Source organism: Podarcis gaigeae (genome assembly GCF_964106915.1).
Source record: "Podarcis gaigeae genome assembly, chromosome: 2".
Lineage (NCBI taxonomy): Eukaryota > Metazoa > Chordata > Lepidosauria > Squamata > Lacertidae > Podarcis > Podarcis gaigeae.
The window spans coordinates 56,883,600-56,908,643 of NC_139679.1; the positions used below are offsets into that span (position 1 = coordinate 56,883,600).

A 25,044-nucleotide genomic window follows, 5' to 3' on the forward strand; every position below is an offset into this window, starting at 1 on the left:
CAGTGGCAGGTTGGACGGCTGCATCGCCATCGCACCGAGCTAAACCAGCAGCTCGTTGATGGAGCGTGGTATCCAATGCGGCGGGCATCGTGGAGCGGGCAGAACCGCTTATTTGCTCGTGCAGCCGCCTTCAAAATATTTTCATGAGTGTTCGTAGTAGTAACCTTGCCTATGCACGTTTTAATAGAATGCTCTGATAAGGAGAATTAAACGCGTCTGCAGTTGCCATCAGCGATATCTGGTAGAGCAAGAACCGCAGAGGGAGAGGACATATTTAGGTGAATATATATACAGACCATTCACCCACTCTTATTGCTACGCTTACTTGTTTATAATGCGGCTTTCTCTAAGGCTGTGTACACATTGCCTTTACTCAGGCTCTTGGGCGCTCCCACTGCTGGTGTTTGAAGCTGAGTACTGTACACGTGAGGATGCTAGCCAGGATCCATATGCATCCTGTAGCCGCTGGAGAAATTCTGCTGTTTGATGCCAGCTTCCATCTGAATATGCAAGCTGTGGTTAGACTGAGGTGTGTACACTTGACACAGCTGCTGCTTGTCCACAGGTGAGAGCCTCACTGAATAGTGAAATGTTGAATTACAGCTCCCAGGATTCTTTGCGGGAAGTCATGTGCTTTCAATGTGCATTGAATGCAATCTAACTAGAAAGGTGGTCCTACATTTTGGGCTTGTATACACTTTCTGCTTCCCCCTGGGGGAACCACTCTATAGCACTCTATTGGACCAAACAGCATTTCGGGTTTTCCATGCATTGTTGTTTGTTCCTGTTTAAAGCTAAAGAGAGGACGTCCTCTACTGGCATGTTGGCAGACGAACTCTGCACCACAGAGATGTCTGCAAATGTGACTTGAAGACTGACAACATCAACCCCATCATGTAGTAATCTCTTACAGACAACCACAGTGCTTGGAGACAGACAGTCAACTTGTTTATCCATAGCAATGACCAGAGGAGAAATGACCACTGGAAGGAGCGTAGAGAGAATAAATGCCATGGTGCATCTGCAGCAGCGCAAACAGATGCCTACATCTGCTCCAGCTGCAACAAAACATGTCTCTCCTGTATTGGTTTCTACAGCCACAGCAGGTGCTGTAACCTTCCAACAATCTGACTTCACCAGCAGAGGCACACTCCTCCATTGTCTTCTGAGAATGATGGATGCCAACCCAACCCTTACCTTTTAGCCAAGAGGTGGAGAGAAAATGTTACCTTACTCTGAACCTGATCAGAAATTTGTAGAAGCAAAAGAATGCTAAAATTATCCTTGTCACATGAATAGATGACACAAATGACACCTCCCTCATGTTTCCATGTCTGCCATGGTAAGTTATTAGATAGTATATAGTGGACTGCATTTCCCTTCCTTAAGTGATTTTAGAAGAAGGAATTAGCTTTGCTAAGAAGTTATCTTCCATCTCGATAATATTGCACAGTCCACCCTTTCGCTACCTACAGCTGGATGTGGAAGAGATTAAAGGGGTCGGCAGCAACAGCATTTTTTAATTCCACTTGCCAAACTAACTTCTAAAGGCAACGGATCAAATAATATTTATAGCAAGATTGCCAGGGCTAATAAAAGTTGCTCACTTGATTTATTTCTGCCACAATTTCCTGAAGTAATGAATACTTTTTGCCCTCAGTTATCAAGCCAAAGCCACAGCTTTCAGTACAATTATTGAGGTTTGTAAATTGCATTTTTATTGTTCCCAAGAACTTCTCATCTGTATGCATCTCAAGCTGCAGTTCTGGTGACACATATATTTCCAGCTGGCTATTAAATCTGCCTGCTTCTGTAAGGCATAACAGTCCATAGGTTTACATGTAGGGAGCAGCACTCAAGTGCAGGGACACAAGTGAAGCACTTGTACAGTCATACCTTGGAAGTCGAATGGAATCCGTTCTGGAAGTCTGTTTGACTTCCAAAACGTTTGGAAACCAAAGCACGGTTTATGATTGGCTGCAGGATACTCCTGCAGCCAGTGGCATAGCGTGGGTTGTCAGCACCCGGGGCAAGGCAAGTAATTTGACCCCCTAACCCGTGGATTTGCGCCCCCTAACCCTAACCCCAAGATGTTGCGCCCAGTGCGGCCGGCCCCCCCCTGCACCCCCCACGTTACACCACTGCCTGCAGCCAATTGGAAGCCGTGCCGAACGCTCAGCTTCCGAAATCATTCGAAAAACAGAACACTCACTTCTGGGTTTCTATTATTCAGGAGCCAATTTGTTTGGGAGCCAAGGAGTTCGGGATCCAAGGTACGACTGTATTGTACATGACTATGGTGTGAGGTTATATTTGTCATAACTGTTTCGAATATATGAAAATGTGCTATTGTTTTTATTGCTGATGGTTTTTATTGTGAAATCACTTTGAAGTATTTGATGGGAGGCAATTTGTATGTGGAAGTAAATAAATACATTTCTATGAGCAGGAGCAGGGTAGGTGGAGCAGGGGCTCCTCTGTGCTGCCACCTTGCATGACAATGGCATCCTAAATGTCTGTTGGGTCCACTAGGGCCTAAATGAAACTGTTACCACCTTGCTGATGCGATGGTCAGGATAAGTGCGGCAAGTGTGGTGTTCCCTGCCTTGCTGGCCCAAATTGTATCTGGATATGACAGTTTTAGTGGCTCAAGTCATCGTTTACTCTGCAGCTCCTGGGACTGTTAGGCAAGATTTCGTGGTTTAAATTTAGCATTCTGAAAGGAGCATTGCACTGCTTTGGATTGCCAAATGAATTTGTTATTGTAATGTAATTAAATATATTGCTACATATAGGATCATGCCTTTTTAGGTTTCTGAAAAAAATTAGAAGTGCTCTGCAATTCCTGCCTCTAGTCCCTGTTAATACTGATGTATGCTTTGGCAGGACCAAAAAGGCCTTTTTGCAGGAAGACTACACTACACAACAGTACCATGTGTTTGTTTTTGTTTTGCTCTCAGGGTCATGAAATTAAATCCTGATCTACCCAACTGTTTGCAAGGGGGTGATTTTGTGCCAAATCTGCCGGGGAGGCAGAGAGTGGTGTGGTTTTCTTAATGTCTTTCAAAATCAAATGGGAAGGTAAAGTGGATGCATGAAAACATTAGCAGACCTTTTAGCTGTGTTAGACGCTTGTACAACTAATGAAAGCAGCTCTGGATAGACTCTTCCAACAGGGAAGGGCCATGAATCAGTGGCAGAGCATATAATTTGCATGCAAAAACTCCGGGTATCAGAGAGAGTATACCTCTGAATACCAGTTGCTGGGGCACACAAATGGGGGAAGTGTTTTTCTGTAGCTTCCCCTACAACTGGACACATACTGAGCTAGATAAACATGGTATAAATCAGCTTCTTATGTATCTAACAGTAGTCAGAAATCTTTAGTGAGCCTAACCACCTTGTGTGACTTTCGATCCATACAACTCAGAGTCATATGATATATTCACTTAGCCCCATTGTGTCAAGGCACTGGTTCCGATTGTGCATAGCCTCTCCTGACCCAGATTTAATAGATAAGTAGTCCTGGGTGCCATTGGCATCCTGATAACATTGTGCCCCACATATTCTGGTGACATTCCAGGAATGTATGCAGCTTTAAGCCTCTAGAGCACCTGGTCTAGAAAAGATGTATCAGTGACCGGGCAGTAGTTGTCAAGTGCCTCAGGGTCTAGGGAGAGTTTCTTCAGGAGGAGATATACCACCACCTCCTTCAAAGGACCACCCTCTCATGCGTGGATGCGTTAGTTACCTTCTTCAGCCACTCCCACCCCAATCTGTTCAAACAAGCCAGGATGGGCAAGAGTTGAAGTGGCAACTGCTGGGACGGACAGTCACAAGCACCTCATCCACATCTTCAGGCCTCAGTAACTGGAACTGACCCCACAGAATCAAATAGGACAGCACCAGGCACCTCGCCAGAGCAGAGGCTGCTTTAACAAGAGCATCAGGATCTGTGTGCACGCAAGTGATTTTATCCTCAAAGCGCCTAGAGAACTTATCACACCCGGCCTGTAATAGTTCCCATGTCCCATTAAAAATGGAGCAAGTGACTAAACCTCCTGCCAAAACAGTCTGCAGAATGTTCTGCCATGCTGGGTCTTGCTGTCTTAATACAGCCTGATCCTTCTGTTGCTTATAACCCTCTGGTGTTTGTTGGCTTCTTGTGTAACTTCCTTGCCCCGCCTTTCACATTGTTGACACACTACCGCGCCCTTTGCCAAGGCTACCTGTTTTGTTTGTGGGAATTTTGTGGAGATGGCCTTTCTCCTGGAAACACCTCTTTGCCTTACAGAGATTCTGCAGTGCTGATATATCTCCTGCAGAAGGCTGTCCTGAGTCTTTCTAGCAGCAACAGCTATATAGTGCCATCCCCCTTTCTGATGGAATCATTTGACTTCATTACTTCTTCTGTGTTCTTAAAGCCCTTGTCTATGTTGGGTTTTCTCATATTTTCTGGGTTAAGCAAGCAAAACTGAATGAAGCACACACACCTCATTTTAAGTGAGCCTTTGAAGAGATTCAAGGCATTGATAATACATAAGTAAAGTGAATAGTTGACATAAAGCATGTGGATTGATTATTTGGAACTTTCTCTGTCAGTCTAGCAGTGCTAAAATGAAAGCTAATGGGATGGTTATATCTACTAAGTGAAAGGCAGACTGTACATGCTCAGAGGCACTGTTTCCACTTTCAGAGCTGAACTAAGACTGTGTAAGCAGATCATGGGGGTTAAGATTTGGTGAGCTCTAACTTTTGTAAAAACAACAACAAACAAACAAAAACCAGAAGCTTTTCTTTTAGGAATTATGGGATTGGAGTTACCTAAACAATATAAAAATATACTTATGTATGCAACCACTGCTGCAAGAATTGTATTTGCCAAAGATGGAAGGAAGATGTCCCATTGAAAGAAGACTGGCTACAGAAACTAACGGAATATGCAGAAATGGCAAAACTTACAGGAAGAATAAGAAATCAAGATAACAAAGTCTTTAAGGGGGAATGGAAATCATTTATTGACTATTTACAAATTCATCATAAACAAATTAAGACATTAGCAGGATTAATGTAAAATGTCCAGTATGGAAAGCATATATAAAATGGATGGAAATAAATATAAAATAGTTTTAAATTGGAATGTGCAGGAAAATAGAGTAAATAAAAGGAACCAAAGAAAGAGGGGGAGGGAAGTAAAAATATGATATGTAAAGATGATTCTGTTTGAAATGTTTATTTGTCATAAATGAAAATTATTATTATTAATAATAATATTAATAATAATAAAGATTTGGTGAAGCCTAGCTCAGATGAAATATCAAGATCTAACTAAACCTCCTACTATTGTCCCACTAGTGGTACCAGCAACTTGGGAAATGTTAGTGAAATGTTCAGAGACACCTATAAGTATTTTCAGGGCCATAGAAATGTACAAAATATATGCAAACAACATTATTCATGAATAGTGCACTTGTATGTGGACTGATTTGCTTGCAAAATATTTATGAGCTGCAATCAAGAAAATTATGTGCCTCCGTGTGTATGCACTTGGAACCAGAAGTCACAATGGTGGGTACAATTCATAAATACTCTTTCAGATGCGATAATTGAGGTTTGGTTTTTGCGACAACGAATGAATGTTTATTTTGCTATATGTACAAACACTGGGAAGCCACAGTCACAATTTCTTTGTACAAATAAACCACAGCAAAATTAATGTCTGATTATCATGTTTAGCTATCTGTGCTCAGGTTTTCATACTTCTTTCCTATATGGAAGTGCTTATAAAACAGAACAACCTGTGAAATTATTATTTATTTAACTTCCACCTCGCTGCTGCCGTCACCCCTGCAAAAGGAGCCCAGGGTGGCAAAGTACAAAAGAGCAAAAACAGTATCAGCATTTTAAAATGATTTTTTAAAAAAACCAAAACCAAATATTCTCACAGCTAATAAGTTGCCAGGATCAGCTTTGGCAGTTCCTGTCAATTCCAAATATTTCCCCTTCTTTCTTGTCACCTTTGCTGCGGAGTATATTTCGCAGTCCCTTTGATAAGTCTCCAGCTGCTCAGGTGAGATGTCCTAGTGGTACACGACCTTACTCAGATTTGGTTTCCTATGGAACAGTAGCAGATGGTGTGGTGGAACAGAGACACTTTCTGGACCTCTCAGCAAGTGAATCATCACTGCTCACCAGGAGAGTGGAGGCCGAGGTGGCAGGGAGAGTGATGGAGTGTCAAACTGGCTCTGCTGGTGTGTTTGGACCACACCAACGTCACTGCCACCTCGCTTCTCCCCCTCCTGGTGAGCAGAAGCACTTCACCTGCAGGGAGGTCAAATAACCACATCCACCCCACTTTTGTCATCTACTACTACTTTGGAAGAAGACAGGAGTGCCTGGCGTGCTCTGGTCCATGGGGTCACGAAGAGTCGGACACGACTAAACAACTAAACAACAACTGCTACTACTACTTTGGAAGGAAGTCTCTGGGGGTTTCTGGCATTTTGCAAAATCTGGGTTTATTTACAAATGCACAGACTGTGCATGGGTGGATGTGCAGTTTAAACACTCCAGCCGAAAATACCACTGGCACACATCAAATCTTTAGGAAGAGGCAACTCCCCAAATGCTTACAGAGCTCTCTTCCTCTTGTGCTGTGCTCAGAAAACTGCAGTCTTCCCTTTTTGTTACCTTTCTAAGACACACAGCAACCTAGATTACGGTACATCAGTGTTGTTTTTCCCCTGGGGCCAAGGGTGCACAGTACCGGCACCTCCCCCCCCCCCCGCCCTTACTGTAATAACTTCATGTTGAGTACCGGCACCCATTTTTTCTTTTTAAAAAAGCACTGGATTACATCATCCTTAGATGGGAGGTGGAAAGGTTTGTCCCTCCACAACCCTTGCCTCTGACTGGTTTTCCTATTTAGAACAATAAAGAGTGGGCTTGTATCAAGAAGTCATCTTCTAACAATTAGCTCCCATCAGTGCTACTTTTCTAGAAAAAGAGGTGCCTGAACACCTCCCTTGTTCTCTTAGAATGGCAATGGTGCCCACCTGAGAAGTGCCGGAACTGAGTTCTGGGGAGTTCCAGATGAAAAAAAAAAAGTCCTGGCTTCTATGGAGAGAGACCTGAAAATCTTGGGCTACTAACACTTCTTTGTCAAGTCCAAGATTCCAGCCAGTAGCCCTATTCACAGAAATCTGATAGCAAATCCTTTAACATTATAAACAACACTATATTATATAATTTTTAAAGGATGTTTGTATCATCAGGATGAATGTAATCTGGTAACAACAACAACAACAACAACAACAACAACAACAACAACAACAACAACAGTACCCCACTCATCTGACTGAGTTGCCGCAGCCACTCTGGGTGGCTTCCAGAATACACAAAAACAATGAAACATTAAACATTACAAAAATTCCCTGGTCTAACCCAAATGTTAAAACATAATTTAAATCATGAATTCTTAGGGTAATGTGTGTTTCCCATCACCAGACCTCAACTAAATAAGTTTTTACTGCTTCCTTGGTGAATTAATTTTGTAAAACTGTCAAGGCATGCCTAACTTGACACATCATTATGTTTAGAGCACCTCTTAGAAAACCACCCACTGTGTTTGCCTTCAGCATCTGTAACTCTTCATTTCTTCATTCAATTTGTAACTTACACCTTCAGCAAACAAAACCTACAGAACCATTGGATGGAATCCCAGTGGTGTCCTGGTGGTGTGCGTGGAAGATCTTTGAGGCCAGCGGAGGTATCTATGTTAACAGAAAAGGAAGGTGCGAAACAGCTTTATATGAATTTGGACCAGTGACCCAAACCACTCATCATTGCCTACACTGACTGGCAGTAACTGACTAGGTCTCCTTTCACATCTGTATCTGGAGATGCCACAAATTGACTCTGGGGTCTTCTGCATGTAAAGCAGATGTTCTAAGACTGAGCTATGGCCTGTACCCCTCAAAAGGAAGGCAGAGTGTTTTTATTGATTCATGCTTCCTTCCATAGTCCCCATGCCACCTTCTGCCTTGTTCTGGAGGGTGGGGGGTGGCAGAGCAGTAGTTGGTAAAAATCACCCCCTCTTCCCTTTCATTAGCTTTCACTGGATCAAAAGCCCTTCCGTGAGCCCAAGGGTGCTGACTCAAATCTACCCAAAACAATTATTATTATTATTAACAAAAATATTGTTGAGACAGTGCTGAGTCCCACAAGCAAGTTCTTGAGTCTGTACCCTCTCTCAGCAGCCTGTTAGTGCCAATGTGTTTCCCTTAAAGTCTAAGCATAAGGCCAGCATTACTCTGACTATGGACATTACAGCAGAAAGTAGCTCAACGAATAGCATCTACTAGGTAGAATATTTTGTATTCATCTAAGGATCAAATGACGTGAGGGGTGGGGAATTATGAGTGCTGAGCTGCATTTGGTTAGAGGGTGTTTGTTGTGGCTGCTGCTTTTCGGTTGTGCACAAACTGTCCCAATCTTAAACTAATATGTGCCTTGCACTAGAGAAGAAGAGATAGAGAATAGAGACAAGGATTCCGTATTAATTATCTTGATTTAGGCACTGGTAAATTATTATTGCTGCACCACACACGGCAATTTAAAAAGTCAGAAACAATAAGACCCTTGTCCTGAGGTGCTAACAATCTAAAATTCATATATTGGGGGAGAGAAATGAAGTGAAATATACTCAGAGTCGAGAGTGGATTTCATGCTCTTTATTCAGCTCATAGTGGTGAGGAGGAATGGAAGTCCCCTCAAAGTATCTGCTTTATATACATTATTTACACAATGGGCTGCACATGATTGGCTAATTCCGGAATTCTCCTGTAGGCCAATCAGGTTGTGGATTCACTTCCATCTGGAGCCGGATTGGGTGGCTCCTGCAGACCAATCATACTGCTGCATTGTTCTAGGACCAATCAGACTGCTGCATTCTGAATCCTATTGTTCTAGGACCAATCAGACTGGTGCATTTTGGATCCTATTCAACTCAGTACATAACATGAAGGCAGGGAGAATTAAGGGTGGAATGTGCTTGTGTTTCAACTACACATTTTTAAGCTCAGTTAAGTAGAGTACAGGGACAAGTTTCCTAGAATGCCCTTTCTGACCAAACTTGTGCTGACCTGCCCTCAGGTACTAGACTGATACTCTTAGGGTTGCTGACCTCATTTCCTCCTTCCTCCTTCTTCGTTCTCATCTTGGGAGAAGACATATCTTTTGTGTCTTTCCTGTTGAGATGCAAGAGCAAACATGGCTCAAGGCATCTCCACCTTAGTTAAATAGAACTAGGACCTTTCCAGTCAGATGTGTATTCCCATAATAAACATAGCTTTCTTATTTTTTCTAAACTCAGAATCTCAGGGTGATTATATGCAGGATAAACTGTGCTTCTCCAACCAGGATTCAGCATGAAGTTCAACTTCTGCTGAGTGATTTAACTCCTAACGCAAACAGATTTCCACCCAGATGTTCCTTCCCAACCAAACGTATGGTTAAAAGCAATTTAAGTGGCAGCCAGACTTCACTGTTGTAAATAAGGTGTGGCATCATGTTGCAATACAGGTGGAGAGAAAGAGCAGCAATGCCGAATGAGCCGGAAAAATATGAGAATGAACAATGTGAAGAGAAAGTCATGCTTCATAGCTAAACGGTAGTGAGCTAACTCTCCATTGTGAGAACTGGTGATATTTTTAAACTGTTCTGACCAAGTGAATCTGCTCCTGGAATGCAGTCTTGCATTGTACAACAAACAGAACCATGAAAGCCAGCACTATCGAATTTCCTCATTCATATTTTCCTTTGAAACAAAGCGTGTGCTATGTGCAGGCAAAACAGCTTCTCCATTGTTAAGGTGAAAGACGCAGTAACATTTCAATGGATAAACAATCAAGAGATTGTGGGGAGACGGGGGGCATCCACAGATAAAAGGCATTCTCTGAGCAAAGAGCTGGATACAAATCAAGAACCAATTAAAAAATAAATTCTTAGTGTTGTAGAATAATCTTTTTGCTCAATTTTTTTAAAAGTGGAGTTACACTTGAAGTTAGACATGATCTAGGTTTGTTGGGCACTAGTTTATTTGTTAACAACCTCAGATATGCAGATGACACAACTTTGATGGCAGAAAGTGAGGAGGAATTAAAGAACCTCTTAATGAGGGTGAAAGAGGAGAGCACAAAATATGGTCTGAAGCTCAACATCAAAAAAACTAAGATCATGGCCACAGGTCCCATCACCTCCTAGCAAATAGAAGGGGAAGAAATGGAGGCAGTGAGAGATTTTACTTTCTTGGGCTCCATGATCACTGCAGATAGTGACAGCAGTCACGAAATTGAAAGACGCCTGCTTCTTGGGAGAAAAGCATCTTGGGAGACAGCATCTTAAAAAGCAGAGACATCACCTTGCCAACAAAGGTCCGTATAGTTCAAGCTATGGTTTTCCCAGTAGTGATGTATGGAAGTGAGAGCTGGACCATAAAGAAGACTGATTGCCAAAGAATTGATGCCTTTGAATTATGGTGCTGGAGTAGACTCTTGAGAGTCCCATGGACTACAAGAAGATCAAACGTATCCATTCTGAAGGAAATCAGCCCTGAGTGCTCACTGGAAGGACAGATCCTGAAACTGAGGCTCCAATACTTTGGCCACCTCATGAGAAGACCCTGATGTTGGGAAAGATGGAGAGCACAAGGAGAAGGGGGTGACAGAGGACGAGATGGTTGGACAGTGTTCTCGAAGCTACCAGCATGAGTTGACCAAACTGCGGGAGGCAGTGGAAGACAGGAGTGCCTGGCGTGCTCTGGTCCATGGGGTCACAAAGAGTTGGACATGACTAAACGGCTAAACAACAACAAAGGATTTCTCAACATAATGATAAACCCAGATGCCAACTTTGCTGCCACATACACCCAGACAACACCATTACTGGCCCCAACAATATCACACATACCATCTCGGGACTATTTAATTGCTCATCGTCTAACATTGTGTATGCCATCAAATGCCAACAGTGTCCTTCAGCTCTCTATATTGGACAAACAGGCCAGACCTTACGCCAAAGAATAAACGGACATAAATCGGACATCAGGAATCACAAGACAGAGAAACCAGTAGGAGAACACTTCAATCTCCCAGGACATTCTATACAAGATCTCAAAGTAGCTGTTTTACTACAAAGGAATTTCAGAAATAGACTGGAAAGAGAAGCTGCTGAATTACAACTTATCACCAAACTTAAAACCATGGAGAAACCTGGCCTGAACAAAGACCTTGGATTCTTATCTCATTATACATGACAAAGCCATTTTTCACCTTTTCACCCCTTGCTTCTCCCTGTAAGACCTATTGCAGTTGTTAAGAGTCGTCAACAGGCTCATCACAGCTATCTGCCAACCACCCATTCCCACCACCCTTCTGAGTAATACCCCTCCCCACCTTCTCACTATTTAGAAGGGTCTGGAAACTTCTGTTTCAGTGCATGCACACGAAAGCTCATACCAAGAACTGACTTAGTTGGTCTTTAAGGTGCTACTGGAAGGAATTTTTTTTTGTTCTGCCTTCTCTAGTTAATGAATGTGGGAGATGAGCAGCCAAACTTAACAAGTGCATATTCTTGCCAAGGACTAAGCCCACAGAGCTACATTGCTGATAGGCAAATACTCAGACCATAGAAATACTATCAGCAGAGAGGGCTCATGTGTGATGTCATTTCTCCTCCACTCCTGGAGAGGAAGGAGCATATAGTACTTCCTGTTCCTCTCTCTTCCTTTGACCAGCGTTGGATGCAAATATGCCTCTGCTTGCTCCAGCTTTTAGCATGTGCCTGAAGCTGGTTGCACTGTAAATATAAGTATTTTGCCTGCATAGTTTTTACTGCTGTTATTTCTGAGAACCAATGCATGATTATAAAGTAAGGAATCTTATTTTTAAACTTCCTTTGCAAGTTGTTGCCTTTGTTAAGTGGAAGAAGAAGGGAGAAGGCCAGGGCCAGATTTAGGTGTGATTTAAGCTACTGAAGGTAATGGGGCCCTTTATATGTTCAGCTGTCCTTTGTCAACAACAAATTGTCTCTGTTTTTTGTGTTGAATATATGCTATATCAGGGGTCAGCAAACTAAGGCCCGCAGGCTGGATCAGGCCCAATGGCCTTCAGGATCCGACCTGCGGACTGTCTGTGGATTGGCGTGGGGATTCTGTTTGTTCAGGCTGTGCCGTCCCCCCCCCCCGTGCCATTCCATTCCCCGCCCCTCTCCCTCACACACACCATGGCAGTGTCTCCTCCCTCCCTCCTCCTGGCTTCTCCCCGCCCTGCCTAGAGGAGGAAGGGGGCTGGGCTGAGCTGGCTGATTGCCATTTTAAGCAGGTCCTCTCTGGAGCCAGCCTTTTTGCACCGCTCAGCTTCCCTCCGCCGCCACCCTGGTGCTCCTGTGGGCCAGAGAGTGAGAAGCAGCAGCAGCGGTGGTGGTGGCAGCCCCAGGGAAGGTAAGTGCAGCGGCTGGGGGTGGGGAGGAGGACTACTTGCCCCCCTCACCTCTTTTTCCAGCTCCCCCTTCTGATGCCGCTTCTCTGGCCTGCCACAAAGTCTGTGGGACAGTGGACTGGCCCACGGCTGAAGATTTTTGCTGACCCCTGTGCTATATGGTAATTTATGGACCTAATAGGTATCTAAAGCCATTTGCACATAACAAAAAATGTATTTTATCAAAGTAATTGTTGAACTGAAATACAATTAAGAAGAAGTATATTAATAGCGAAATTGGGGGGGGGGGCAAGAGAGTGGGGCCCTAAGCTATAGCATGTTTAGCTTATACGTAAATCCGGCACTGGGGAAAGCATCTTACTTTGTAGTTAGACTTGCTCAAATGGAGGCTTTGCAGCCTAGTTCCTATGCTTTTAATTTTGCTGTCAAGGGTGGGATTTTTCAAACTCTGTTCAACCCACATATACAGGAGCCTGAAGGGATATATTGCAATTAATATATTCTTTCCTACCCTTTAAAACCCATCCCACAATTCATGTAACTGATGTGGGATTTTTCAAATTAGCCAGAAGCCAAGTGATAATCAGTTAAAAGTCTGTGCTTGAAAGCCTAGAAGTAAGAGGGTGAACATGGGATTATGGGACAAGAGTGGGATCAGCTCTGCTTCTCAAGCTTCATTGCAGCCAGACCAGGGTGGAGATACTGCGTGGTAAACTGCTTACCTGTGCAAAGCCCAGCTCATATTTAAGATTGTTTAAATTTGCTGGACAAAGAATAGAAAACACAAACATCTGTGGAAGGGCTGCCTGGTATGCAAATTGTAAACAGCAGACCTTAAATGTATACAGAGAAATTTGCCTTACGTTGAACATGCCCGCATAGCTGAGTCAGAATGTGCTAGAGTTCTTTATGTAAGTTGCTTGGAATATAGGTTACCTTTCAGGACATAAGTGGGAGAAATGTGCAGCTTTTTACTACACTTCACAGGTCACCCTGACTGTTCCTGGATACAGGATCATGTGGGGAAATGGCAACATGAACAGACCTGCACACAGATACAGCTAGCAGCAGATAACAGGGACTGCTGTGATCAAAGGAGCTGGTGGAAGTGCTGCTGCAATTGTGGAAGCTGGTGGAAGCTTCTGCTGTCTTAATTCAAATACAACCCAGGGGAAAATGTTTCTGGCTGCATCTCTTGCTTGAGTTCTGAATGCAGTGGTGGCAGTAAGAAATGGCTCAAAGTAGCTATCTTAAATCCCAAGTTGTTCCTCCCCACACCTGTTTTTACATGAGCTGGGAAAATGGCAGTTATCTAGCACCTAAGTGATCAAGGGGAGAAGCAGAGATGGAGCAACAGGTGGTTGTATCTGGTGCCTGCCCCCAACTCCCTGCAGTCCTATGGTATGGTTGGATGTTCTTCCACAGGGCCCCATAGCATGGTGGTGATGCTGCTGCTATAAATGTCAGGTCATCACCAATACTGGGGGAGATACTCAGGTCTGCCCTACTGGGTACTCCATGCAGCATCAAGCGAGCCTAGAGGGCAGGGCAGGGGGAGTTGCTGTGGTTCATCAGAGTTCATTCTGCTTGAAGGAGGCAGTAGTAAAACCACTCTTCAAGAACCCCCCCCCCCCGGATTTGGAAAATCTAAGTCATTACTGGCCAGGTGCCAGTCTTTTTGGGCAAGATTCTTGAGCCATGGTCCAGATCAAGATGCTCTTGGATGAAACGGATGTTCTAGATTCATTTTAATTGGGGTTTTACCTGAAAGTGGAACTGAGACTAAACACAACCGGATCCTTTAGATGGAAAATGAATGACACCTTACTAAGGGACGAGAAGATTGTTAAGAAGGCCCAAAAAACTTTAAAGGACTATTTTGAGATAAACTTAAATACCACTGTGGAAAAAAGAACAATCTGGGACGCAAGTAAAGCAGTTATGAGAGGGTTTCTAATACAACAAAACACGATTAAGAAAAAGTTCTGGAATGAAAAGAAGGAGAAGATATTGGAAAAAATAAGAGATGGAGAGAAAAAATTAAGATCTAGGCCCAAGTCGAAGGAAGTGCTGAGAGAAGTGAAATTTTTCCAAGCACAATATTTGAAATTGATAAATCAAGAGGTGGAATGGAAAATTAAACAAATGAAACAAAGATCTTTTGAATCAGCAAACAAGTGTGGGAAACTGCTAGCATGGCAGTTGAAAAAGAGACAAAAACTTAATACAGTTACAAATCTAGAGATTGAAGGGAGAATGGTTCAGAAACCCGAGGAAATTAGAAAGTGCTTCCAGAGATATTTCAAAGAACTTTATTTACAAGGGCCGCAGAAAGATTGGGAGGTGGATCAATTCCTCAAAACTAATGGATTACAAAAAATACCTCAGGAAATGAGAACAACCCTGAATAGTAATATCACACAGCAAGAAATTGAAAGTGCCATTCAGAACCTTCAATTAGGCAAATCTCCAGGCCCCGATGGACTTACCTCCAAATATTATAAGGTTTTGAAAGACTATTTGATACAACCTCTGTTGGAGGTCTGCAACCAGATTATGGAGGGGAGGAAGGCACCGGAAACGTGGAAAGAAGCTTTCATCACATTGATACCTAAACTAGAAACTGAAAAGACCCAGCTTAAGAACTACCGCCCCATCTCACTCCTAAATGTGGATTATAAAATTTTTGCGGACATTTTGGCAAGTAGGTTTAAAAAAGTACTTAATGAAGTGATACATAAGGACCAGGCCGGCTTTCTCCCCGGTAGGCATTTGTTTGACAACACAAGAAACATTATTGACATTTTGGAACTTCTACAAACAAATCTTAACACTAGAGCGGTTTTAATCTTTATTGATGCGGAGAAAGCCTTTGACAATATCTCTTGGATGTTTATGAAGAAAAATTTGGAAGGGATGGGAGTGGGGCGGGGGTTTGAAAATGGAATAGAAGCAATATATTCAGAACAAAAAGCTAAATTGATAGTAAACAATATGGTGACAGAGGAGTTTAAAATTGAAAAAGGGACACGGCAGGGGTGCCCCCTATCCCCCCTACTGTTTATTTCAGTTCTGGAGGTGCTATTGAACATGATTAGAAAGGACCGGTCGGTACAAGGAATTGAGGTCGGAGTGAAACAATATAAATTGAAAGCATTTGCAGATGACTTGGTATTAACATTACAGGAGCCAGTCTCTAGTACTAAAAGAGTGTTAGAATTAATTTCTGACTTTGGTCGGGTGGCGGGATTTAAGCTGAACAAGCAAAAAACTAAGGTTCTAGCAAAAAATTTGACAACTACAGAAACAGATGAGTTCCTGAAAGAAACAGAACTAAATGTGGTTAAAAAAGTAAAATACCTAGGGGTGTATCTGACCTCCAAAAATTTGAATTTGTTTAAAGATAATTACGAGAAATGTTGGTCAGAAATCAAAAGAGATTTGGAAACATGGTCAAGATTGAAACTTTCCTTGTTGGGCCGAATAGCAGCTATAAAGATGAATGTATTGCCGAAAATGTTATTTTTGTTTCAGGCCCTACAGATCGTGGACAAGGTGGAATGTTTTGGAAAGTGGCAGAAGGATATTTCCAAGTTTGTTTGGCAGGGCAAAAAGCCCCGAATAAAGTTTAAAATATTAACTGATGCGAAAGAAAGAGGGGGATTTGCCCTGCCAGACTTGAGGTTATATTATGAATCTGCAGCCTTCTGCTGGTTGAAAGATTGGATCTTATTGGAGAACACTGATGTCCTAGATCTGGAAGGGTTTGACAATGCTTTTGGGTGGCATGCATATTTGTGGTATGACAAGGTTAAAGTGCACAAATTGTTTAAAAACCACATTGTCAGAAGAGCAATTTTGATGGTCTGGACAAAATATAAAGACTTATTGGAGAGTAAGACTCCGAGGGGGACGCAGGTGGCGCTGTGGGTTAAAGCCTCAGTGCCTAGGACTTGCCGATCGAAAGGTCGGCGGTTCGAATCCGTGCGGCGGGGTGCGCTCCCGCTGCTCGGTCCCAGCGCCTGCTAACCTAGCAGTTCGAAAGCACCTCCGGGTGCAAGTAGATAAATAGGGACCGCTTACCAGCGGGAAGGTAAACGGCGTTTCCGTGTGCGGCTCTGGCTCGCCAGAGCAGCGATGTCACGCTGGCCACGTGACCCGGAAGTGTCTCCGGACAGCGCTGGCCCCTGGCCTCTTAAGTGAGATGGGCGCACAACCCCAGAGTCTGTCAAGACTGGCCCGTACGGGCAGGGGTACCTTTACCTTTACCTTTAAGACTCCGAGGTGGCTCTCACCGGTGGAGGCCAAGGCACGTAAGAGACTTAACATGGAGGCCTACTGGCCTAAATATTGGGAAATAATTGAAAAAATTGGAGACAATTGGAGGTTGCAGAGCTTGGAAAAACTAAAAAACAAGGTGCGAGATTGGTTGCACTATGCACAAATTCAGGAGGTTTTTAAAGTGGACAAGAAGGTTGGATTCCAGGTGGAAAAATCGAAACTAGAGACAGAACTGTTAGAGCCAAAAAATAAACTACTTTCGAGAATGTATAACTTGCTGCTTAAATGGAATACTCAGGATGAGACAGTCAAATCCGCCATGATAAAATGGGCGCAGGATTTGGGGCATAACATTATGTTTGAAGACTGGGAAAGGTTATGGAACACCGGAATGAAATTTACGGCATGTAGTGCCTTGAAGGAAAACATTATGAAAATGGTATACCGGTGGTACATGACCCCAGTCAAGCTTGCTAAGATATATCACCTGTCTGACAATAAATGTTGGAAATGTAAAGAGGCGGAAGGGACATTCTTTCACCTCTGGTGGACTTGCCCGAAAGTGAAGGCCTTTTGGGAGATGATTCATAATGAACTAAAAAAGGTACTTAGATTTACCTTACCTAAGAAACCGGAGGCCTTTCTTCTGGGTATGGTGGACCAGAGAGTGTTTAAGAAAGATAGAACTTTTTTTATGTATGCCACTACAGCAGCAAGGATCCTGATTGCAAAGCATTGGAAGACACAAGATCTACCCACGCTGGAGGAATGGCACATGCAGTTGATGGACTACATGGAACTGGCCGAAATGACTGGCAGAATCCGAGACTTGGGAGAAGAAACAATTGAGGAGGACTGGAAAAAATTTAAGGACTATTTGAAAAAACATTATAAGCTGTACGAATGTTAAAAAATGCACCCTCTAGGAAACTCTAGCTTCAGCAATTGTAAATTAATGAAATGGAAATTAAGGTACAAGAAGTCAGAGGTAGAATAATGAAATAACTTTATTGTGTTTAAACGAAAATGTATAAGATTTGGGTTATAACATCTTTGAAATTAGGTAACATGATAAAATGAAGGATACAATAAGTATTGAAACAAGTTAACAAATTGCTGATGTTCTGTATCACAGAGAATGCAGGGTTTGGAGGATGCGGGGAAGTCCACTAGAATTGCTGGAAAAAAAGAACATGGAAATTTGTAACTTTTTTATTTTATTTCTTATATCTGTCTTCTATTCTTTTTTTCTGTATTTCATAAACTTAATAAAAATATTATAAAAAAATAATAATTGGGGTTTTAATTGGGGCCTGTTTTTGACACAGAAACTGCTTTGGTCATCATGTATGGTGACCTCTGTTGGGAGAGACACAGGGGAAATGTGTCCCTGTCTCCTCAACCCCTCAGTGGCTTTCAATATCATGGTATCCTGGAGCAGCTGTCAGGGTTAGGAGTGGGCAGCACCGCTTTGCAGTGGTTCTGGTCCTACTTGGACAGTCATTTCCAGAGGCTGATGCTTGGTAAGTGTTCTTGGACTCTTCACTGTGGGGTTCCTCAGAGTTTTGTTTTATCCCCCATGCTGTTTAACTGCATGAGTGGGGTCTTCTGACATTTTGGAGTACACACTGTCAGCAACATGCTGATGACACACAGCTCTACTTCTCCTTTACATCTGCAGGTGAGGCAGTGGGTGGGCTACACTGTTGTCTTGACTGGATGAGAGCCAACAAACTGAAGCTCAATCCAGATAGGAATGCTCTGGTAACTCCTGGGTTAGATTATTGGTTATATGTGGGGCTGCCTCTGAAGATGTTTCAGAAACTTCAGCTGGTGCAGAATTCAGCAGCCATGTTGCTCACTGGGGCAAGATGGTTTGAGCATTTCACACCAATCCTAGTCCAACTGGCTACCAATTAATTTCAAGGCCCAATTCAAAGTGCTGCAAGACCTCAAGGACCGCCTTTCCCCATATGAACTGAACCGGACCCTGCAGTCATCATCTGAGGCCCTTCCTTGAGTGAGTCCTTGAGAGGTCCAGAGGGTGGCCTTTTATGTGGTGGCTCCCCACTTGTGGAATGGTCTCCCCAGGGAGGCTTACCTCTGTATTTGTTACATATCTTTAGGCACCAGCCAAAAACATTCTTTTCCCAGGCCTTTGACTAATTACACTAACTATGGCCTTTTAAACGGGTGTGTGTGTGTGTGTATTGTTATTGGTTGTGCCGAAATCTAAGGTAGTGGTTTAACAGTGGGAAGCCAGTAGGAAGCAAAAGAAAGGATTAATATGTTTGCACCTGCGCATAGAAATATGCACCAAGCAGGCGCCCATTGAAGATTGCAGCCTTAATGGCTTAAAAAGAGAGAAAATGCCTCTGGTTTGGGCTACTCACAGACATTTAAGTCAAATGTTACTATGCAGTCTCAGAACCCATTAAAAAGCAAAACACAGAATTAATGTGTGCCGACTGAGCCAATCTTAAGACTTTGGAGAGAAGATGCAAATGGGTGAAATCCAATGCAAATGTTATCTCCACTTCAGAAGCCTCCGAAACTGTTTGTATTATAAGCCATGAAAGGCTCTTGGTGATACTCATGGAGAGATGAACAGGGACGCATCTTCTCTGGACAGTCGCACATTGTTTGCCTGCCAAGGACTCGCTCTCCTTCTCTGAGGGCAGCTTTATAGCCACTCATGGACCGATCCCGTGATGTGTGCTGCAGTGTTTCTCAGATGTTTTGAACTTCCACAACCCCCTTCCAAAGTTATTCTGCCCTCTGGGATCCCACGACTCACCCAGCGCCAAGCAACTGTTCCATAGCAGAATGAAAACATAAACTCCTCACTTTCCTGAGTCTTCAGGTTATAGCAGAGGTGTGCACGGATCTGTCACTTACCATTTCTGAGTGCTGCAGTTTAAGCTAAGCATAGTGAGAGACTCTCTCTCTCTCTCTCTCTCTCTCTCTCTCTCTCTCTCTGTGTGTGTGTGTGTGTGTGTGCATTTTTGTGTTCACTACGAGGATTTTTTGTTTTGCCTTAGAATTCAAGAGACATATCCCTTAACACAGGCTATCTGACCCAATTGGCTCCAGCTGTGTGGCTAATGAGAAAAAGAAGGTTGGCCAGGATAGTGCAGCATTTGGAAGCCATCTTGGATATGATTAAGGGACATCCATCTTCAAATATCTAAAACAGGGGTTGTCAGCATGGTGCCCACAGGCACCATAGCACCTTTGAAGGCTTTCTTTCATGCCCCCAGACAGATACCCTGGCCTCTGAGTTTTCTACTTAAAAAATTAAGAACCTCTCTATCCCTTCTAGAAAGAACATTATGCGACAAAATGTGCAGGAGTGAGTGTGATGTGGCTGTGTGTGTGTAATGCTGGCATGATAAGCATAAAATTGTTGCAGGTGGCTATTGCTCTGTTGTATGTTATGCCATGCTCCCTGTGACAGCCATTTTGTGGCTGGCACGCCCAGCACTATCTCAGAATTTGAAATGTGACCACGAAATGTTTCAAAAAGGTTGGTGACTCCTGATCTAAAAGGATGACACTCAGAAGATGGAACAGAATTTGTCCTCCAGGGCTAGAAAAAAAAAACAGCTGCAAATTTCAGGGGAGCAGATTTCAGCTAAACGTTAAGAGAAACATCCTCACAGAACAAGCTGTTCAGCAGCGGAACAGGCGGCTTCCCCAAAAGGTGGGGAGCTTTCCTTGGCTGGAGGTATTCAAGGAGAGGCTGCATGACCATCTGCCACAGATGCTGTAGCTGCTTCATTTAAAAGAGGATTAGACAAATTCATGGAGGATAAGTCCATCCATGGTTACTAGTCATGATGGCTGTGCACTGTCTCCAGCATAAGAGGCCTCTCTGAATATCAGCTGCTGGGGAACATGAGCGAGAGAGGGCTCCTGTGGGGAAAGAATGCTGAACTGAACACTTCCACCTTGCCAAAGCATCACCAAAAGAGGACAAAGTATGATGCAGGTCTGCATAAAGGGGTTAATTTGTATGTAGGGAATGCACATTTAGAAACAACGACAACAATTTTGATAGAAATGCAATGCCTCTTACTTTAGTTGGGAAGCCTGTGGGGGGGGGAGGCTAGCCATTTTTTTTTACCCTGGGTGAAGCTTCCAGAGGGGCACCATTGAGACTCCCAGCCTGTGTGTGTACACAAATCCACATGGGGTGTGTGCATCAAACTGGGCTGTGACTAGGTGAGCTGAACATTGTCCAGGTTGCTACCTGTCGACTGGCAACTCTAAAAGGTCCTCCTCTCCCTCCTTATGAGTTTTTTTTTTTTTAATCTGCAATCTGGGCTTAGACCAGGCAACTTTTCAAACTGAGGGCTGACTATCCTTTGGCAGTTCTTCAGATGCAGGACATTGCTCTGTAAAAAACGACATATGACCACCCTAACTAGATAGACTTTTGTCTCATGTTCTTCTCATGTCCTTATCCTGTCCTGCAATTCATGCGTGGAGCAGGGGGTTGGGCGAGATGGCATTCAGGATTCCTTCCAATTGTATGAGTTGGAAAACAAAGAGGGGCAAGCCCTACTTGCTGCACATTGGCCAAGTATCTAAAGCTGCCTGTTTGTAAAGAAAAGCCGCAGTGTAACTCTACACCGAAGTGTAGAGTGAGGGAGACTCTGTCATGGTAAATGTTGAGCTGCCTGTGCAATAATAGTTTGTGAAAACAAGTACCTCACAACACAAACATATTTGCTTTACAGATACCTAACTTCACAGAAGCAAACGTTTCCATTATTTGTATGCTCTCTACACTTATCAGTCAATATTAACATTGTGTCGTAACCATCTTTACCAAGTGATCTCCTTGACAGGGTGCCATGGTTGGAATGTACGGCTTTCTATGGTGCAGTGATTCATGCTTCTCCTCAGAGCCGTCTTTCCCATAGGGCTTAGTGGTGTGTCACACCAGGGTGCCGGCTTCTCAGGGGCACCCCAGCAAGAGGGGAAACTGTGTGGCTTTGCTGGTGGCCTCCCTTTTCCCTGCACGCCCAGCAGCTGCGCCCCGCCAACCATAAGGCTGGCGGACTTGCAGCTTCCCTCCCAAGCCTCTGCGAGGATCACTCTCCTCCCGAGGAGGCTTGGGAGGGAAGCTGTGCTCTCCTCCCACAGAGGCTTGGAAGGGGCACAACTTCACTCCCAAGCCTCTGTGGGGAATCGCTCTCCCGCAGCGGCAGGAGGGAGAGTTGCACCCCCCCCTCGGATGGCTGGCAGTGCGCAGCTATGGCCAGTGGTGTAGCGTGGGGGGTGCAGGGGGGGCCGGCTGCACCGGGCGCAACACCTGCGGGTTAGGGGGCGCAAATCCACAGGTAAGGGGGCACAAATCCACGGGTTAGGGGGCGCAAATTACTTGCCTTGCCCCGGGTGCTGACAACCCACGCTACGCCACTGGCTATGGCAACCCCAACACTATCCGTGGTAATTGGGGGGCGCTGGGAGGATATTTGCACCCTGGTGCCGCATCTGCTAAAGATGGCCCTGCTCTCCTTTTGATGTAAACCACTGTGTTAGTGACTAATCTGGTCCCATAAGAAAAAGCCTCACAGAAACCTCTTCAACAGATCTTCCTTTTGTAGTAGTGAAGACAGGGCTTATTTTAAAAACGATTCTCCCTGTCTGCATCTTCCATCTCCCAAACTGAATTGTATCTGATTTCCAAACCCTGAATTTTGATTTTCTTAATTGCTTTTAGAGATGAGTGCCACATCTCTGGTCTTGCTCACTTGAAAATTATAAGGACAGTAAGTATCCAGAAAAGATTAGTGCATGATCTTGCATAGCCTCTAACACTCAATCATAATGCATAATAGGTCTTTCTTTGCTATTACTGCAAGAAAGGAGAATGGTTATGACATGTGTATCGAAGGAACATCAGTGCCAACTTCTGCCCTGCCTAACAGAGTCATCTGCACACACAAACACAACCCATCATACTGAAGGGGGTTTAGCCAGACCTGCCTGGCTTAGCTGGTGAGGAGCACTGCAAATGTACCTCCTCAAATGGAAGCCACTGCTGGTGGCATCCCCACTGGAAATGGAGGAGGTGAGAACATAGCTGGCTCCTGAGCTAGCCCTCCTCCCATCATGTGACAGCAACAGGCCCAATCATCACTGAACCAGCCTGGAATCTGGCACAGCAAGGAGTGTCGTCCCCCCCCCCCCGCCACACCCCACCTTTCACCCTGGCTGGTGTGAGCAGTGGTGCTGAGGTGCAGACAGTGGCTTTGCCCATGCTGGTTTGGATTGCAGTGTGTATCTGAAGAAGTGTGCATGCACACGAAAGCTCATACCAAGAACTGACTTAGTTGGTCTTTAAGGTGCTACTGGAAGGAATTTTTTTGTTTTGGATTGCAGCAAGTCCAGGAAAGTGAAGTGTCCTGTAGTATCAAAAGAAAACCATTCACAGCCATTGGAATGTAGCTTAAGGTTTACTTGCGGGTACAAAAATTAAGTGGAGAGAAAAATACCCTCTTCATTTATATGAACAAGTGAATGTTATTAAATTATATATTTATTTATACCCTGCCTTTCTCCCTGACAGGGACTCAGGCAGCTTGAACATGGTAACTGGTTATATACTCTGTGATATCTGGCCTGTTTTTTGGTGTTCATCTTCAAGTCTGGAGGAGAGGAGAGGTTTGGTAGGATTCATCCATTACTAGTGGATGAGCACTTTTAGGGGTTTTGTTTTATTGTGTTTTTATTCAATGCATTTTGGTTTTGAATATGAAGGTGTTTTGGTTTTCATGGATTTGTAAGTGCTTTGAGACATCTTCTTGTGAGAAGATTGATGAACAGTATAAATAACTCTCTTACATTCAAAGTAGATTTTGTATTTGACAAAACGGTATCTAATCTCATCTTCAAAGGGGAAGACGTGAACAAGCTCACAGTGTATGGCTCTCATCTCTCAACTGGACAAAGGATTAGGCCAGGCCAGGCCTGCTTTGTTAGGATATTAATACCAGCTTGCTCTTAATCTGCTTGCTTAGGATTTGCTAGTTTTGTGATTGTATTAGAAAGGTATTGGTTTTATTTTAATTTTTTCCACTGCGTTGTAACACCACTTTATTATTTTTTAAAGTGTGGAGTGACATAAAAACAACATTTAAATGTTTATATTTGAGGCACCCCAAGCAGCCGCAAAGATGATGCTGATCACAGTATCTATTGCTTGATTAAATGTTTTTGCTTCCCCCCAAGTTACCACTTGGGCTGGCTCTGGAAAGAAAGCTGTTTGAGACCCAGATGGAAACAGGCCTCCTATGCAGTCTTCATGAAGTGCTTCCCCACCCCAACACCCGTGGGACTTATAACAGGTATATTGTTCAGCACAAACTTATTGTGATCAGAATAGTAGGATGGGCATTTCTATGAGCCCACAGAACTTTTGAATACTTGGTGCAACATAGTGGCTAACAATAAGTGGAGTTGTGTGACTTGCAAATAAGTCAACAAATGGGAACGCCCTTGATTGAAAACTTCCAATCGCTCTCAAAGGCTGCCCTCTTATTCCAAATGAGCCCTCTTTAATTCATTGGGGCTTTCTTCAGGGGCGGACTTTGGCAATCTTTGATAATATGGTGCCCTGAGAGAGCCCAAAATCTGGCACCCCCAAAATGGATCTTCTCAATTTTGCACCCCCTCAGCTCAGCACCTGGTGCAGGGGAACCACCTGCAGAGTGATAAATCCAGTGCTGCTTTCTTCCTAGGAAACATCATATGTTTTGCGCTCCAAGTGACCCTCCAGGATGATTTGGTCTTCCACTTCCCACGGGTCTCAGCCAACATGGCCAATGCTGAGTGATGCTGGGAGCCGTGATCTAACAAGATCTAAAGGACATCTGGTTGGAGTGGATGGTGTTGGGGTTATAGACAAGCCACTCTTCCCCTCCCAGCATTTTATGCGTCTCTTTCTTTATTGCCTCTGTAGCCCATCTTTTCTTCCAAGGAGCTCAAGGCGGCGTACATTATTATTATTGTTGTATATTGAATATATATACCTATACCGGGGGGGGGGGTCTCATGCTTCCCGCTCTCCCCGTGCTACCCCAACAACAATCCTGTGAAGTAGGTTAGGCGGCAGCGATCTCTGCGCTGATACCTGGGAAGCGCTTGGAAGCAAAGCTCTCCCTCGACGCTGCGCAGCTTCTCTCCAGCCTCGCCGAATTCCGCCCGAAAAACGCAGCGACCCAATCAAGCCCCGGACTACAACTCCCGGCATCCT

At 43.9% G+C, this 25,044-nt stretch overlaps 1 long non-coding RNA gene across 1 annotated transcript; it reads left to right on the forward strand.

Moving 5' to 3' along the window:
* Window positions 1–5: 5 nt before the first annotated feature.
* LOC310835587 lies at window positions 6–5,716 on the forward strand. Its single transcript, XR_014559710.1, has 4 exons — window positions 6–278; window positions 795–1,999; window positions 2,152–5,141; window positions 5,395–5,716. It is a non-coding gene; the product is annotated as an uncharacterized lncRNA (long non-coding RNA).
* Window positions 5,717–25,044: the final 19,328 nt, after the last annotated feature.